Source organism: Gorilla gorilla, chromosome 7 (genome assembly GCF_029281585.2).
Source record: "Gorilla gorilla gorilla isolate KB3781 chromosome 7, NHGRI_mGorGor1-v2.1_pri, whole genome shotgun sequence".
Classification (NCBI taxonomy): domain Eukaryota; kingdom Metazoa; phylum Chordata; class Mammalia; order Primates; family Hominidae; genus Gorilla; species Gorilla gorilla.
The window spans coordinates 8,876,284-8,895,664 of NC_073231.2; the positions used below are offsets into that span (position 1 = coordinate 8,876,284).

At 38.1% G+C, this 19,381-nt stretch overlaps 1 protein-coding gene and 1 long non-coding RNA gene across 3 annotated transcripts in view; one reads left to right on the plus strand and one right to left on the minus strand.

Moving 5' to 3' along the window:
• The window catches only part of CSMD1 (CUB and Sushi multiple domains 1), a 2,071,408-nt gene that overhangs the window by 1,577,705 nt on the left and 474,322 nt on the right, over positions 1-19,381 (minus strand). The gene's annotated exons all lie outside the window — the stretch shown is intronic.
• LOC129524302 (uncharacterized) lies at positions 3,736-10,138 on the plus strand. Its single transcript, XR_008668073.1, has 3 exons — positions 3,736-3,853; positions 4,142-4,241; positions 6,573-10,138. It is a non-coding gene; the product is annotated as an uncharacterized lncRNA (long non-coding RNA).

The window sequence follows — 19,381 nt, forward strand, 5'->3', positions numbered from 1 at the left end:
AAAGAGGTACTAAAGAGAGAGAAAATAAATAAAAGAAACAAGAGATCACTTACAACGTGGCAGAAAAGCACTAGGGACAGGTAGACAATGAAAGAAACCAGATTCACTATTCCCCCTGCTTCTAAAACACATGGACAACAGGCAGCATTATTATAAACAAGTGAGGTACAAACCGGGACTTCCATTATACTTAGCATTACCCAGAATTTCATGAGAAATCCCGGGATTTTTATAAAAGGATTAATAATGGGAAACTACCTGAAAACTATAAATTGATGTCATAAAAATGTGACTAATACAAAATGATTTCTCAGCTGGGCACGGTGGCTCACGCCTGTAATCCCAGCACTTTGGGAGGCTGAGGCGGGCGGATCACGAAGTCAAGAGTCCGAGACTAGCATGGCCAACGTGGTGAAACCCCATCTCTACTAAAAATACAAAAAATTAGCTAGGCCTGGTGGCGTGTGCCTGTAATCCCAGCTACTCGGGAGGCTGAAGTAGGAGAATTGCTTGAACCCAGGAGGCAAAAGTTGCAGTGAGCCAATATCTCACCACTGCACTCTAGCCTGGGCGACAGAGCAAGACTCCATCTCAGAAAAAAAGAAAAAAAAGAATTGTTTTTTAGGGTGCAAATATTAAAATGTATGCTGCAGACCTTTTGGAAGAATAGATGAGATAAAAATGTAAGTAAAATACTAGCAAATTATCTGGCCCAAGAAAGGTTAGCTTCCCTCCTTATAGGAGAGTTATATTGTTGATTTGGTGAGATCTCCACTCAATATTTTAACATTCAAATATATTTTCTTAATAGCCCATTCTAGCTAACATTTGTCATAGCCTCTTTATCAACAAATATTAGAATTATTAATGTAAGTGGATTTCATTTAATTTTTCTGTGTTTTTTCCTCCATCTTACCCTCCTAACCCCAGGTTAGGATAAATTCTACATGGCAAATGACAAAAACCAAAGTTCTAAGTATTCCAAAGTGCAAATAGTCTGGCCTTCAGCAACTGAGACTCGTGTAATTCCTACAGAGATACTTAATGTGGTCTTAATTGGCACTGTTTTCTTTTTCTTTTGTTCCACTTAAATGATGCCAATCAAATTTTGGCATACATGAGCTAAGTTAAAGAAAAGTAGCAATACCTAGTTTTGTTGACTTGCAATTCCTTTGAAACCATACTATGAAGAGAAAATTTAAATTCCATGTTTATACTGCTCATTTTCACTTTTGCAAAGACAAAAAAAAACAACCTCAGTTTTGCTATCTGTGCACAACAGCAGTCCGTGGCTGGGATAAGGTGGATTGAAGTGTGAACAATGCTTCAAGATCAAAAGACTCCTTAGGTTCCGCTCAGACTGTCTCCAGTGATCAGCAGCGCAGGAGTCCATCCCGACAGGGGGTTGGGGAGAGCTGATGAGATTCATGTGCCATCTCAGAAAGACAACATAAAAACCTGGACATTCTATGGAAGGCAAGCCAAAAGAATGTGGAATCTCCGTTTGTGGAACTTGTAAGTCGGGTAATATACCAGGGAGTATGTTAACACGGCTGAATGACCTCTGTTTTGAACTTCGCCTCGCCTCCCTGCCTTCTCTCTGCTCGGTGTGGCTCTCTTGTTATTGTGATTCCTGGGTTGTTCCTCCTCTCCCTGTCTCATAGCTCCTTTTGCTCTCCCCCTCCCTTTATCCTGCCACTCTGACAAAGCAGGCACAGCACTTGCATTCAATCATCAGCTGAAAATGAGTAAGAAGCTACTTGCTTGGAACAAAGCTGGGAGTCATTTTGAAAGCATTTCCTTAGAGCTGAGACATCCTGAGACATGGACTTTTGATGGGTAATCAAGGTTTAGAAAAATGAGTTCACAGAAGGTTTACAATATCAGGACAGATCTTTCCCAGGCTTTCCAGACCATTTAATGCTTGTTTTGTGAATCAAAGAGCGCAGGCACAGAGGCTGGAGGAAGCAAACTAATAGCTTACAAAGCTACAAAAGGAAAGGGAGACAATAAGGCTTGAAAAGAAACATTTACAAAAAAAAAAAAAAAAATACCCATTTCCTCTCTGTCTCTTTCTCCCGCTTCTGTGAGTACTGCTAGACAGACGCCATCAACATTTCAGCAGCAATGACATCCCAGACAGCTTGTCTATAGCCCTTGACTCAGTTTTTTGGTATTTCTTTTAGTAGAATATTCCAGAGCATGTGGTCTTTTACCTTTCCTTGGCCTCCAGACTGTGCTACTCCTGGATGCTCACTTCCTCTAAACTCAACTTCATCATGATGTTGAATATCATTACTTCTTTGCAACCCAAAGCAAGGAATTTTGAAACGATTATCTCTCACTTGACAAAGTAAATCTATTTATATAGCCACTGGCTTGGCGCTACAAAAAATAAAGTTCTTAATAAATGCCGTCAATAATTGTATTTTGGGGGGAAATATTAACCGCTTTTCAATTTATGCATAACCTTTCCAGGCCCAATTGTGTTTCACAGTTATAACCTGTCATCTCTCTTTAGTCTCCTTTTCCAAATCCAGCTTGTTCTGTGTATAGTAGCTCCACTGAGGAACGGGGAGGAAAGACGGATGAGTGGAGTACACATGGTGGATGCTGCCATTTAGGCAAAGGCAGGCATTTAAGTAAAGACAGGTGAGAAAGGGAACTGGTGCCCCAGTGAGGAAATTACCATACTCCAATTAAAGGGAAGGCAGAGCATAAAGAGTGTGCAAGCTAAAAATACACAACTCCTTTCAGCACAAAGCTCCCCGAAATAATTCTGCAAGAAATATGTGTAAGGTCTGAAGCTTAGCAGAAAGATTGGTAGCAAGCACAGCTCTCCAAAATCAACGGTAGAAAAATAATTTCTTTTTCTTTGGTGTAGTCTTAGAAATGCGCAGGCATCCTGTTGGCGTTTGAATGCATGGTGCCTTCAAGAACCTCACGCACACAGACCTGCAACTGCCCGTGAGGTTTCCCAAAGACACAACAGGAGCGACGTCTCCGCGTGTAAAATGACAAGTGCAGTAAACGTCCCGCAGCCCCAGGCTTCATTGTCATCTGCTGGAAGTGTCCTTCATGTTTGTGAGATACCCTGCTTATACATCTATTTTAGTCCTCAAACATGGAAATAATCCACTTTGTCCTTTGTGGGACTTAAAGTAAGCTAATCGGGGAGGGACACGCGGTTATCTTTCTACTGTTAACGCTAACCCAATGCCTAGCAGACGGGGTTGCACGATGATTGTTGGCTGACTCAACCCTTGCTTAGCTTCCATCAAAGTACAAACTACTTGTTTCCAAGGTTATTTGTGAGTGAGGTTGATTTCTATTTTATTTAAATATTTAGACACACACACATTAACTTATTTCTTATGTATTTATATAATCTTATACAGCATGCGCATATTTTTGTATATATTTCTAAATCGGTTCATAATATTAATGCATGCTTCAGAGGCATTTACTTAATTTTTAAATGAATTTTAGTTCAAATTTTTAATTTTAAAATTGATTTAAATCACTTAATTAAATTGAATTTTAGGGAGGGATAGGAGAAAATGTCCAGACTCTTACTGAAACTTGCAGAAAGATTATAAAATAAATTATAAAATAGTTCATTCAAAATAGTGTTGTCAAGGTAAAATAAAGTTACTTCTTTCTAATTTTATCTGCAAAGAGGGAGTTCATGTTTATCGAGTACCTACTTTATGGTTCCAGACAGTTAGCTAAACCCTCTGAATGCATCAACTCTAATCTCTAAAAGTAGTCAACCTTCATTTTACAGAAGAGGATGTTGGCCAAGCTAACCGAGTTATTACCGAGATTCCCCCTGGAGACCTTGCAGCTAAGGGTAATTGTCTTTGGTTTCTATGCTTACTACACCCCAGAAGTCAAAATAATAGCAATGAAGATGAAAACGATTTAGATCAGAGGGCTCAACATTACATGCACATGGCCAGTGGTTCTATACAAACTGTAAAGCTAAATTCCTTAGAATTAAAAAAAAGTAATTGAAACATTTTCTAATTAATTATCTAGGCATAGAAATATCTAGTACAGATCTATTAAGAATACAGCACTGATGAAAGTGCTAAAGGACACAGAAATGAAATTTTAAAATGCAGTCATTTCTGTTTAGGGATTTAAACCAAGATAAAGAAACAAAACCAACAGGAAGATGCCATCAAAGGAAAGCAAGACAGAGAATTAAGGAGCCTCAGAAAGACTTCACAAACAAGGTGAGTCTTAAATAAATCGTGGGATTCTGGATAAGCACAGGAAAGAAGAAAGCAGCCCAGGTAAAAGATGTCATGAAAAAGGCTTGGGATTAAGAACCAGGGAGATGCCCATATGGGAAAGTGTGAGCTCTTCCTGATACAATACAAGCAGGCAAGTCTGCAGAGAGGGGTCAGGTTCTCATTGCTTTACTGAGGTATGCACACATCTGACAGATGAAACTGCTCTTCCACAAAGAGTGATTCTGAAGGTCCTGCTTGGTAAATTGCAAGAACCAGCAAGACTTTCAAGGAGTTACTTTATCAACTAGTTTAAACAAGGTGGATAAGCAATAACATATAAGAGGGCAATAATAAAACAAAGATATTAATTCTGTAAAAGGTCAACAGTGGAATACATTATTACTTCATTATATTTATCGCCCCTGTGAGTAGGTATGTTATAAATATCAGATTTTAGTGAATAACTTTAATAGACGCATTTGAAGTTAAAGTGAAGTTGATATGGGCATTGACAAGAATATTAGAAAAATAAGAAAGTAAAGGTGAAGAGAGGGAAGGAAGGGAAGTAAATTTGCATACAAGAGCTATACTGAGATCTTTAAAGTAAATGTATTTGTTAAGCAGGTAAATGGAAAATATCAAGGGAAAGCAATGGTTAGTATTGTATTCATTACCACAGATGTGATTGCTGAGATGTGAGAATAAATTATCTAGGGTAGTATGCATGGAAAGAAAAAAAGCAGATATCTATGAACTAAATCCCAGAGGACATCCACAGGAGAGAAAGAAGGGGGAGAAGTTGTAGGAGGTGAAAAGTATAAAGAAGCTGGGAGAATACAATGTTTCTGAAGAGGAGAAGTTGTAGGAGGTGAAAAGTATAAAGAGGCTGGGAGAATACAATGTCCCTGAAGAGGAGAAGTTATACTAGGTGAAAAGGTATAAAGAGTCTGGGAGAATACAATGTCTCTGAAGAGGAGAAGTTATACTACGTGAAAAGGTATAAAGAGGCTGGGAGAATACAATGTCTCTGAAGAGGAGAAGTTATACTAGGTGAAAAGGTATAAAGAGGCTGGGAGAATATAATGTCTCTGAAGAGGAGAAGTTATACTAGGTGAAAAGTATAAAGAGGCTGGGAGAATACAATGTCTCTGAAGAGGATGCAACTCCAGGGAGAGGTTGGCTTAGTGAATATAAACATCATGTAAGAGAGATCATAGAAATGGATCGTCAGTGAGTGTCAATTATGCCAATTTTTGTGCATAGGTTACCAGGGATATTCTGTAACCACCACACAGTAGAATCACTAAATATATAATACTAAATTCAGACAAATGTGTTCATATATCATAGCCCGAAAAAATAATGAACTATTACTGTAGACAAAAACTTGCGTAGATCGTGTAAACAAACTATTGAACAAAACACCAGAAACAAGAGAATACGGAGTATGACTCCTTTTGTGTAAATTGAAACATTTAAGATGAAGGAATCTACAGAGTTTATCTTGGGTGCCATAGACTGTTACTAAAAAGAAGAACAGGATAGCTGTTCTAATGGCATTCGGGGAACTGGTTGTTTTTGAGTGGGAGAGATGGACGAAAGTGAGAGGTGTTAGTAAATGTTCTAGCTATGGACACTGTGGGAGTGGTGCAGGTTTTCCTCTTGCGATAAAGAATTGAGCTGTAAATTTTACTTTTGGCCAGTTTCTGAATGTGTGTTATGTTTGGCAATTTTAAACAGGTTTCTAAAAAGGAGGCATGTTGACTTACTGAAAACATGGGTAGAGGTCCATTGCCTGGAGGATTTCTATTAATCGGTCTGTGGAGTAACCTTATTCCATGCTCTCTGCACTAAACAAAGGTGTTTCTATAACCAGTGATCTTTTACAACTTGAGAACGATTACCCTTGTTTTTGACCCTTTGATTTGTATGCACCAAGAGGTTGATGATGTCCAAATGGAAGTTATTATTATTTGTTTGGGAGTAACTACCTTGGGTTATGACATCTGAGGCAGTGGGCCAAAAAAGATATAATAACAACAACAAAATAAAAAGGGACAACCATGAAGAAAAGGAGTATCATGACACATAATGATATCTCACATATATGTGTATATGTATATGTGTATGCATATATATGTATGTGTATATATAAACATATATATTAATATCCTCTATAATATTGCTGTGCCAGAGAGAGAATTACTGCTAGATAATTTATTCATATTGTGATCCCCGAACAGGATGCTTAAAAACATGAATGATTGTTTTCTCTTAATGTAAGATTAACGGTCATCATCTCATTTAAGGTATTCTTTTTATTTTTATTAGGCATCATTTAAACAACTATTTTAGGCAATAGAACGTAGAGCAAAGGGAAGACTTTGAAGAAGTCGAGATGGATATTTCAAGAATACTTTTCTCATGTCAACATAAAGTCTCTTAAATGTTTCACGTATTCTCCTCATCTGCAGTTTCACTTTCTGTGGTTTCAGTTACCTAAGGTCAACTGTGGTCCACTGAGGTCTGAAAACATTAAATGAAAAATTTCAGAAATAAATAATTTATAAGTTTTAAACTGCTAGCTGTTCTGACTAGCGCCTCCCACTCCGTCCCAGCCAGGACATGAATCATTCCTTTGTCCAGTGGATTCACACTATCTACATTAGTCACTTAGTAGCCATATGGCTTTTCAGACTCATGGTTGCAGTACTGCAGCATTTGTGTTCAGGTTGTCCTTATTTGACTTTATAACATGCAAGTGTAGTGGGCCTTATTTATAAATTAAGCTTTATCAGAGGTACGTCTGTATAGGAAAAAACATGGTACATGCAGGCTTTGGTGCTGTCAAAGGTATGAGGAATCTACTCGGGGTTTTGGAACATATCCACCTAGAATAAGGGAGAGAACTGTATTTAGAGGTGTAACTGAAATTCATTTTAATAATGGGCGTGCAAGACTCAGGCTCTAACCTTTGCAGTCTGAAGTTAAGAATAAAAATTATGTCCATAAACAAGTTAAAAAATTATTTCTACATATGTTACCTACAAACCTACAAGCCTACCAATCTCTAAATTCCTAATTATGGGTTATATATGATAAAAATAATTTCATGATTACTCCTAAAACAGTAATCATTCTTATGAACAGAAACATTTTTTTACTATTGCAGTAGAATGAGCAGAACGTAGAACTAGAAAGTTCTGGGTGCAGATTCTTGCATTCGCATGTCATTTTAGATTCTCCGAGGCTCAGTCTTCACAGTAATACGAGGACAAATGCACAGATACAATGGCAATTCTATAAAGTCCCTACTACAGTCTCTGGCATATAATAATTGCTCAAAACAAAAAGGAGAGAGAGAACAAATTCTTTCCCACCCTTTGTCAGTGATTATAGCTGACGAAATACTAATATTTCTCCAAAAATAGTCATTACTAAATTCTGAGGGCCATGACCACGTCATTCCATACAAACACACATTAAACCCAATAAGTGCTCTACATTATGTTATTTCAGACAAAAAACTTGTTTAACCATTGCCACTCCTCATTTTGAAAAAGGACTCTATATATCCTGAAATCTAGCATTTACTTTTATTAATTTTTAACTATAGCATTTCTTGTTGAGTTTTCTTTTCTCTTTGACTTTAGTTTCAGCCTCATCATTATATTAACAGCAGATCTTTGCTTTTATTTGTGTATGATGGTTGTAGACAGTACATTCCACAAGAGCATGACCAATCTGTTGGACTCACCAGTAAATCCCCAGTGTGTATCACGGTGTGCTGCCCATAGTAGGTACTCAATTTTTCTTTTGAAAGAAAAAGTTTGATTGAAAAACAGATCAACCAGTTCCTTCTGGTGTCTTTTAAATTATATCTCTGTTTGGTCTCTCTGTCTCTAAATGGTATAAGAGATTAAATAGCCTGAAAATCAGTATTTTCTGGCACAGGAAATAAAAAAGTCTATCATAATTGAAACGTTTATGAAAATACCTTTTACTTAAAGAACTATAGTTCTGTAAAGGTGCATAAATGAACAATAACTGTGAATTTGAATCTTAGAAAACTGTGTATAATGGATATGCTTTTTGTATGTGAGTGTGCTTTTAATATATAGTCTCTCTTATCATCCGTCTAAGCCAGGTAATTCCTCTTGTACTGTAAAAGTCTACAGTGTCATAGTGTCTATGATCATTGCACTTTGCCATGGCAGCCTGCTTGACATTTATGATAAGAAGGTGTTGAAGTATTTGCTGTCATTCATTCAATAACTATTGAGTGACTACTATTTAACATTTTTTATCCCTGCCATCATACTCAATTTTGCTCAGCTCTTTTGAATGTATCAGCTAATAAAATAAGAAAATATATTTATATTCCCAATATGTTTCCAAATAAATTTGGAAAGAGAAAAAGATATTTACCTATACATATTATTATATTCTTAGAAAATCCAAGCACTCACACCTGAGGCACTATTAAATCCAATAAATGATTTTGTCAAATGGATTGGTATATGATAAACATATAAAAATAAAAATAACTGCATTCACCCAGCCAGCTTGAGTAACGATCATCACTGAAACCGAGGCCCACCACATGATTTTATGCTAACTTGGCCTGATGCATTAACCTGGCCTCATCTAATGAACAAGTGAGAGCTGGAAATTAGGAGACAGAAATGGGGAGATTCAGGAAGCTGGTCTGTCCTATGTCTCGGGAACTATCAGGCAGTGTGACAATGTGAATTATTGTCATCACCTACGTGCGGCTTTTAAAAGGCATTTTTCTAAGAGAATATTCTTGATGGAATCACTGGTAAACAAGAGATTTTCCTCTCCTACGTGATTCTGCTTCAAAATTCAACCGAGGTCTGTAATGGAATCATCACATAATCCAGCAATACCACTTGCATATCCAAAAAAATAGGAAATCACGATGTCAAAGAGGTTATCTGTGTTCTCATGTTCATTGCTGTGTTATTCAAAACAGTGGAGGTACAGAAAAAATCCTACTATGTCCACTGATTGATGGATAAAGAAAATGTGGTGTATACATAGCCCATGGAGGATTACTCTTCACGCTTAAAAAGGGAGATCCTGCCATAGCAACAATATGGATGAACCTCAAGGTCATTATACTGTGTGAACCAAATCAGTTACAGAAAGTCAAATACCATAGGATTCCATTTCCATGGGGAATCTACAATGCACAGAAGCAGAGAATAGAATGGAGGTTGCCAGGGGTAGGGAAGAAAGGAAAATGGAGTATTGCTGTTTAAAGGGTATGTGATTTGGGTTATATCTGATGAGTATGTTCTGGAGATCTGATGAACAACATTGTGCCTACAGCTGACAATACTGGGTTGTGCACTTACAAGTTTGTTAAGAAAGTAGATCTCATGTTAAGTGTTCTTTATTTAAGTTCTGGAATACATGTGCAGAACATGCAGGTTCGTTACATAAATATACCTGTGCCATGGTGGTTTGCTGCACCTATCAACCCATCATCTAGGTTTTAAGCCCCGCATGCATTAGGTATTTGTCCTAATGCTCTCCCTCCCCTTGGCCCCCACCTCCTGACAAACCCCAGTGTGTGATGTTCCCTCCCTGTATCCATGTGTTCTCATTGTTCAACTCCCACTTATGAGTCAGAACATGTGATGTTTGGTTTTCTGTTCCTGTATTAGTTTGCTGAGAATGATGGTTTCCAGCTTCATCCGTGTCCCTGCAAAGGACATGAACTCATTATTTTTTATGGCTGCATAGTATTCCATGATATATATATGCCATATTTTCTCTATCCAGTCTGTCATTGATGGGCATTTGGGCTGGTTCCAAGTCTTTGTTATTGTAAACAGTGCTGCAGTAAACATACGTGTGCATGTGTCTTTACAGTGGAATGATTTCTAATCCTTTGGGCATATACCCAGTAACGGGATTGCTGTGTCAAATGGTATTTCTGTTCTAGATCCTTGAGGAACGGCCACACTGTCTTCCACAATGGTTGAACTAATTTACACTCCTACCAACACCAATATAAGTACAAATCCAAAAACAGAAAAACAAAACCAAATCCCACAATGATAAAATCCTGGTGGCTTTAGCTTGCATTGTTTCCTGTAGATTTAAATAATCCAGTTAGAGGTCTTGATTTGTAGAGAAAGTTTTTCATTACTTTATGAAAAAATAATAATGATAAATGTGTTCTTTAAAACAGAGGAAAATCACCAATGAGGTAAAAGAGAAACAGAAAACTGAAAATAAGTAAACAATTTTACTGAGAGATCACTGAACCTAATTCTATAAATAAATTTCTAAGATGACAAATTAAGATATTAAAACAATGAAACTTTGAAACAAAATATCTCAACTTAAACAGTAATAATTGGTATTTTATTACAGAACTAATATGCTATTATAAACTGCTTAATCATTTAATTTAATTTTTCTGATTCCTCAGAATCTTAATATTCATATAATATCAAAATAATGCTATTGGAATGGATTTCTTACTTAATAACTTAGTCTTGTCCTTTTCAGAGAGAAGTTTCTTTCTTTCTACCATAACCAAAACTTGGAGTCCAGTGTCCATGTTGCTCCAGTTTTGCTGAATGAGTTCTAACAGCTTTCATTTCTTCATCTGCCAATGAAGCCTTTGGACAGAACCCTAAGCTACAACTCAGTGGCTTGTAAGTTTTGTTCTAACCAATATATGAGTTCCACACTCGTGTTCAATATTTTTTTTTTAGATAGAGTCTCACTCTGTCACCCATGATAGACTGCAGTGGCGCGATCTCAGCTCCCTAACCTCTGCCTCCTGGGTTCAAGCAATTCTCATGCCTCAGCCTCCTGAGTAGCTGGGATTACAGGAGCATGTCACCACGCCCGGCTAATTTTTGTATTTTAGTGGAGATGGGGTGTCAATATGTTGCCCAGGCTGGTCTCGAACTCTGCCCCAAACATATTTTTGAACATCTAACATGTAAAGCAATCAAAAGCCATTCGAATAACCAAAATTAATTACCACAGTAGTCTTTCTAGGAGTTGCCAACAGCCCAGTTACTGCTGTATTAGATTGGTGCAAAAGTAATTGCGGTTTTTGCTATTGAAAATAAGGGAAAAAATGACAATTACTTTTACACCAACCTAATAGAAATTACAGCTATTGGAGCACCTCACTAATGTGTTCCAGGAACATGACGGATTCACGCTTTGGTGATGAAAAAGGAAACTTGGGAAGAGTACCAGCTACCCACTGAAACCCACGGTGGGTTAGACCGTAGCACCCAGACTCCTTTTCCATGAGCCCAAGTCTAGTGCAAAGGGGAGAGAGTGAAAGTGATGAACGCCGCACTTCAGGCCTAGCCCGGCAAACTTCCCACTCCCCTCCCCTATGCTACGGGATCTGCAGCCCCTCCTCATTCAGAAACAACAGCGGATGGCAGGAGGCGGGGTTGGGGATGGGAGGACCCAGTGGAAGGGACCTGGGTCCCTAAATATTACACGGAGAGGAAATCACTACCATTCTAAACACTACCCGAGACTTTCACATGAGCAACAAACAACCTTTTTTTACATAAGACCCTATCATTTCAGTGTGTTTTTCACAGAGCTTAACCTCCTCTGAATAAGGAGTCCGCTTCCCTTTCCTTCAGAGTGTATTGTGTCATCAGCTTATATATGGTTAAATAAGCATAAATGCTTTAATTTTCCTGAAAGAGCCACCTCAAATTTACAGAATAACTGCACATCTTTTAAATTAGGATAGAAATCCATGGCTTATATTTGTACGATTGATAAGTTTATAACATAAATAATTAGGGAACATTTAACTTCTGTATCTTAGGTACATTTTTCTGTCTTTAAAATATAAGGAGAAAGGTGATCGAATACATTTTTTTCATAAAAAAATTGAATCGGTGAAGGAATTTCTAAGAATGCTTTTCCAGGATATTTTCAAAATGCCTTGCCTTTTCAAAAGGGAATAAACACATACTTAGTAATGCTTGTTGATTACCTTGATTCCTGTTTATTATCCTACACTTTGATACATTTCATAAGATTAAACTTTTACATTCTTCCATATTTCTGAAAGTTTACTGAAAAAAAGTATTGCCATCTGTTTGTTAATAAGACACAATAAAAAACCCAGATAGTAGATACCCATGCAAAAGTTAGCTCAGTATATTACTTATTTTCTCTAAAAACTATTTTCATTAAATTCTAGCTCAGTACTTACCTTGTAAAAGAATAATTGTTCAATTAACGCCACCCTAATCTGTTTACAAGACTCTCCCATTAGATAGTTGGCGCTATATATAACATAGACTCCAAATATATGTTCTGCTCACATTATCCAGTGTTTTATGGGTGCCAGGCTGTCCTTATCTCTGGCTATTGATTACAAATAAGTAAAATACAAAAGTCTAACCCTCTAGAGGTTTATGATTTTTGGGGGAGAAAATGACATAGAAATATTCAATTCTTATGCATGGACATGCATATTATCGTAGTGGCTTATATAATGGGCCATTGGTGGAAACATCTATTTCCAATTGTGACAAATAAGAAAGTTTGATTAAGTTGGAGATATCTGAGGAAGGCAATGGAAGATACATATATATTCACCAGGCTGAAGAGAAAATGACATTTTCAAGCTAAGAGGTAGATCAGTTTATCTGAAGACATCTTGATGATTGTCAATAAAAGTTGTAATGAAACAGAAGTTTTATATGAGAATGTCTGCTTGTATGACCAAAAGGTTTCTCTGGAGCTGAAGGAAAAATTATACACTGGTCAACTTCAGTTTAACATCTTTGAAATGAAAGTGAAAGATATTTGGAATTATGTGAATAGGCAGTGAAAATAGTATCAACAGGAGGGGACCCTCATAGTAGAGACAAGTGTGAGAATCCTACGAACACAGACAAAACTGAATGTTTCTCAGTCACAGGAGAGAAATTAAAATTGTCCCTATTAAATGGGCATCTGGAGATTGTGAGCTATGCAGAAAAAAAATACCAAAAAAAAAAAAACCCACAAAAAACAAAAACAGTGAAATTGCAGATGTAGGAGGGAAGGGAAGAGGTAATAATTTTTTTTTTTTCAATTCTGAGGAGGTGTCATTTTAAGCATTTCCCTGGTACCGCCTATACTCAGTTCATTTAACAAACATTTATTTTTCATCAGCTGTGTGTCTCACTTTGCTAGATGCATTGGAGTGATATAAAGATAAAAATGATATGTTTTTCCTTTGAGAAAACTACAGGATTGTATAAGATGGGACTTCCAGTTAGTTCAAATATCAGTGTTAATTTTGATATTGAATTTTATACATAATCTTTGCCATGCTTCAAAGTCAACCCACTTAGATACCAATGAAACAAGTAAGAATTTTATTCCAGAATTTAATTTAGTAGTATTTTCTTTCTTTTTAATAAAATCATCCAAAGATTATAAATTTGCAAGATGAAGTTTACTGCATATTAAAGAGATCAAAGAGAATCAGAATATGCCATATTTTCTTTTATAAATAAATGAGTCAGGAGATTGGAAGATGTTTCCTCCATACCAACCCCCACCCTCTGAAAAAATAATGCTTGATAACAAGGCAGCTGGTAGTGGGTCTGGAACCATTTTTAGCTGCTTCAAAGGGGAATCAGATGTACTGAAATGTAAAGATGTAAAACACTCATAAATTATTTCAGTGGAATGTCAAAACAGCCAGTCATAATATGTCTACTATTTAAAAATACTAAATTTTAGTGTTTTTTTTTTGGAATGTAAGCTTTCTGGAAGCTTTTAGTAGCATTTCTTCCTTGAGGAAAATGCCTAAATAGGATGGTGCACAGGGGCATAAATCCCATAGGACAGGTCCAATGTGAGGGCAGCCTGAGCTTTCCTGCGGCTGTGACATGGATGTGAAGTCTTTGTTACCAGGGTGAGAAAAGACAACATGAGAAGCAGGAATTCCAGAAGTGTGAGTGCAAAGATGATAGAAGAGGAGAGTGAAGAATAAGGCAGAGGGAAAAAAGAAAATACTGGGAATGATAAATGAAGTAAAATAAACAACAGACCTTTTAGGGAGAATTGAAGTATTAATTCTTTCTTTTTAACAAAATCATCCAAACATAAATTTGCAAGATGAAGTTTACTGCATATTAAAGAGATCAAAGAGAATAAGAATATGCCATATTTTCTTTTATAAGTAAATGAGTCAGGAGATTGGAAGATGTTTCCTCCCTACCAACCCCCACCCTCTGGAAAAATAATGCTTGATAACAAGGCAGCTGGTAGTGTGTCTGGAACCATTTTTAGCTGCTTCAAAGGGGAATCAGATGTATTGAAATGTAAAGAATTAATTAAATAATTAAATACAGTGTTCCAGCAACAGCAGTAAACCTAAGCCATGGGATTCTTACTGGACACTGCCTACGTCTGCTACCTCCTGTAATAGAGAGGAAATCACATGGAAATGGAAAGGATGCTGGTCAGGAAAGCCAGTCCTGCAGAGCAAAAGTAGACACACCCCAGCCAAGTCACCCTGCAGACCATTATCATCAAGTTCTTTGTGAGGAGGAACAGTGCTAAGTCCATAATAATAATCACAGTCATGCTAATAATAGATACTTTTCACACTTATTAAGCCTCATTCTAAGTTCTTTGCATGTGATGATTTACTTAGTTGTCACACACACTAAATATCATATTATCATTACCACCCCCATGACAGATATGGAAACTGAAGCATTGGGATGTTAAATTGCCCCAAGATTCACAGCTGCTGCTTAGTAGGACAAGAAACCAGCTCCTGTCGCCCTGACAGGGTGTTTATGTGCTTTACCGGATAGAGGTATATGAAAGCCTTAAATCACTATTTTATGATTTTGCTGTGTCTCCACCAAATCTCATGGTGAAACGTAACTCCCATAATTCCCACATGTTGTGGGAGGGACCCGGTGGAAGGTAACTCAATCTTGGGGGTGGGTCTTTCTCATCCTATTCTCTTGATAGTGAATAAGTCTAAAGAGATCTGATGGTTTTATAAACGGGAGTTCTCCTGCGCATGCTCCCTTTGCCTGCTGCCATGGAAGATGTGACTTTGCTCCTCATTCACCTTCCGCCATGATAGTGAGGTCTCTCCAGCCACGTGGAACTGTGACTCAATTAAACCTCTTCCCTTTATAAATGACCGAGTCTTGGGTATGTTTTTATCAGCAGCATGAGAAGAGACTGTTACACACTACAACTAAATATTTCCCAGGTTAGCCATACAGGTATTCTTACATTTTTTGTAGACAATTAAAAAGCATAATGCCTAAAAAAAAAAAAAAAAAAAGCAAATAGTTTGTTCCAAACATACCCTTTATTAACTAAGGGACAAGGGAAGAGACTTCCTCTTCTACCTCAGATAATAATTAGCTTCATGAACTTAGGTGAGTCTCTTCCCTACTCAAAGCAATCTTCCCTTCCCTCTTCCCTTCCCTCCTCGCTTCCTTCCTTCTTCCCTTCCTTCCCTCCTCCCTTCCTTCCCTCTTCCCTTCCTTCCCTCCTCTCTTCCTTCCCTCTTCCCTTCCTTCCCTCCTCTCTTCCTTCCCTCTTCTCTTCCTTCCCTCCTCTCTTCCTTCCCCTTTCCCTTCCCTTCCTTCCCTCCTCTCTTCCTTCTCTCTTCCCTTCCTTCCCTCCTCTCTTCCTTCCCCTTTCTCTTCCTTCCCCTTTCCCATCCCTTCCTTCACTCCCTCCCTTCCTCTCTTCCTCCCTCCCTCCTCCATCCTCCCTTCCCTTCCCTTCCTTCCTTTCCTCCTTCCTTTCCTCCTTCCTTTCCTCTCTTCCTCCCTCTCCCTCTCCCTCTCCTTCTCCCTTGCCATTCTTTTCCTTCTGTTTTAAGAGTTAAGAGAATATACTTGATAATCTTTAAGGAATGATTCAAAGTGTCTTTAATCTATGTGGCTGCCTTTTATTTTTCTCCCCTCTCTTGAGCTTTCTTTCTCAGACATCCTTCAGCCTGGTCAGCACTCTCCTGTTCAATTCCAGATGTGAACAGAATACCAACATAAAATTTAACAAGTTCCCAAGAGTTTGTTAATTTTGTTTCCCACATAGCAAGCCTGCAACAGTCATCAGTCCATGTACAGATCCATTTTTAACCTGTCCCAAAAGAAAGTGTGAATTCTCAGACTTGGCGGCCAATTTCCAGAAATAGTCCCAGGGCTGGGAGCACTCAGCCTCACCTCATCAACTGCCCTCATACACAGTACAGGAAAGCGACCAGAGGAGGGGAATGCAGGCTTCTCCTTCGCAGGAGAATACAAATCAGGATTCTTTGCAAACTTGCTGGTTTCTATGTTCTGGTTTATACAGATTATTGTTTTAAAAAGAAGAGTAAGGTAGTTTTCTGGTTTCCTGTTCAGCATGTAAGAAGCTGGAAGTCACCACTCTGTCCTAAGAGAAAGCTCCACAAACTGGAAGATCAATTCTTCTTAGATCATTCAGAGAGGTGGGGGTCATAGGACAATTTGCTGCTCCCAAGATTGGAGACACATACAGGGAACTACAGAAAGTGATGGTACCAGGGCAGAAACCCACAAGCACAAAGCTCCAGAGTGGGAGTAGGGAAAGCAGAGCAGTAACTGATGAACTGCTGCTGGCTCAGTGTTCCCCAAGAGAACTCAGTCATCAGGGGGCCCATTCATTACATTAGTTTTACTCCAAGAGGACTCAATCATCAGGGGTCTACACATTATGAGTTTTACTTCCTGGAGCTTCACTAGGTTCTCACAAGGAATATTGGAGAAGAGCCTCCTCCTGCTTCCAGCTTGGGGAGGGGAAAACGAACCATTTTTGCAGAGCATTTCATTCTTCCTAACAAGATAGGCCCACATTACCCTAACATCAACACCAGACAGAGGCATTCCAAAAAAAGAAAACTGCAGACCAACGTTTCTCATGTATATGGTTACAAAAATCCTCAACAAAATATTAGCAAAACAAATTCAACAATGTATAAGAAGAATTATATACCATGTTTCACTGGGACTCATCTCAGGTATGCAAGGCTGATTCAACACTGAAAAATTAATTAACATATCACATCAACAGGTTAAAGAAAAAAACACATGATCACATCAATATATGCAGAGAATAGCAATTAACAAAATCCAATATGTATTTATGATTAAAAAAAAAATCCTCAGTAAACCAGAACTAGAGGGAAACCTTCTCAATCTGGTAAAGAATATCTAACAAAAAATCCTATAGATAACATTCTACTTAATGAAAACTCAAAGCTTTCTCACTAAGAGCAGGAAACAAGGCACAAATGTCCCCTCTCACCACTGATTTCCAACATGGTAGCTAATGCAATAAAGCAAGAAGAGAAAATAAATGGAATACATATTGAGAAGGAAGAAATAAAAGTTTTTGATTCCCTGCAGGTGACACAACTGTCTATGTATAACATCCTAAATAACTGAGAAAAAAATCACCTTCCTAGAGCTAATAAGCAATTATAGCAGGGTTGTAGGATACAAAGTTAATACTAATGCACAAAATAAATTGCTTTTTTATATACCAGCAATGAACAAGTGGAATACAAAATTAAATATAATAATACCATTTACATTAGCATACTCCAAAATGAAGTACTTAGATATAAATCTAGCAAAATACATACAAAATTTATATGAAGAAATCTATAAAACTCTAAATTAAAAAAATAACTAAACAAAGAGATATCCCATGTTCATGAATTTTAAAGAAAAACCTCAGCATTGTCAAGTTGTCAGCTCTTTTTTGTAGACAATTAAAAAGCATAATGCCTAAAAAAAAAAAAAAAAAAAAAAAAAGGAAATACTTTGTTCCAAACATACGGTTTATTAACTAAGGGACAAGGGAAGAGACTTCCTCTTCTACCTCAGATAATAATTAGCTTCATGAACTTAGGTGAGTCTCTTCCCTACTCAAAGCAATCTTCCCTTCCCTCTTCCCTTCCCTCCTCGCTTCCTTCCTCTTCCCTTCCTTCCCTCCTCCCTTCCTTCCCTCTTCCGTTCCTTCCCTCCTCTCTTCCTTCCGTCTTCCCTTCCTTCCCTCCTCTCTTCCTTCCCCTTTCTCTTCTTTCCCCTTTCCCTTCCCTTCCTTCCCTCCTCTCTTCCTTCCCTCTTCCCTTCCTTCCCTCCTCTCTTCCTTCACCTTTCTCTTCCTTCCCCTTCCCTTCCTTCACTCCCTCCCTTCCTCTCTTCCTCCCTCCCTCCTCCCTTCCCTTCCCTTCCTTCTTTCCCTCCCTCCCTTCCTTCCTCTCTTCCTCCCTCTCCCTGTCCCTCTCCTTCTCCGTTCCCGTTCCTTTCCTTCCATTTTATTAGTTAAGAGAATATACTTGACAATCTCTAAGGAATGATTCAAAGTGCCTTTAACCTATGTGACTGCCTTTTATTTTTCTCTGCTCTCTTGAGCTTTCTTTCTCAGCCATCCTTCAGCCTGGTCAGCACTCTCCTGTTCAATTCCAGATGTGAACAGAATACCAACATAAAATTTAACAAGTTCCCAAGAGTTTGTTAATTTTGTTTCCCACATAGCAAGCCTGCAATAGTCATCAGTCCATGTACAGATCCATTTTTAACCTGTCCCAAAAGAAAGTGTGAATTCTCAGACTTGGCGGCCGATTTCCAGAAATAGTCCCAGGGCTGGGAGCACTCAGCCTCACCTCATCAACTGCCCTCATAGACAGCACAGGAAAGCGACCAGAGGAGGGGAATGCAGGCTTCTCCTTCGCAGGAGAATACAAATCAGGATTCTTTGCAAACTTGCTGGTTTCTATGTTCTGGTTTATACAGATTATTGTTTTAAAAAGAAGAGTAAGGTAGTTTTCTGGTTTCCTGTTCAGCATGTAAGAAGCTGGAAGTCACCACTCTGTCCTAAGAGAAAGCTCCACAAACTGGAAGATCAATTCTTCTTAGATCATTCAGAGAGGTGGGGGTCATAGGACAATTTGCTGCTCCCAAGATTGGAGACACATACAGGGAACTACAGAAAGTGATGGTACCAGGGCAGAAACCCACAAGCACAAAGCTCCAGAGTGGGAGTAGGGAAAGCAGAGCAGTAACTGATGAACTGCTGCTGGCTCAGTGTTCCCCAAGAGA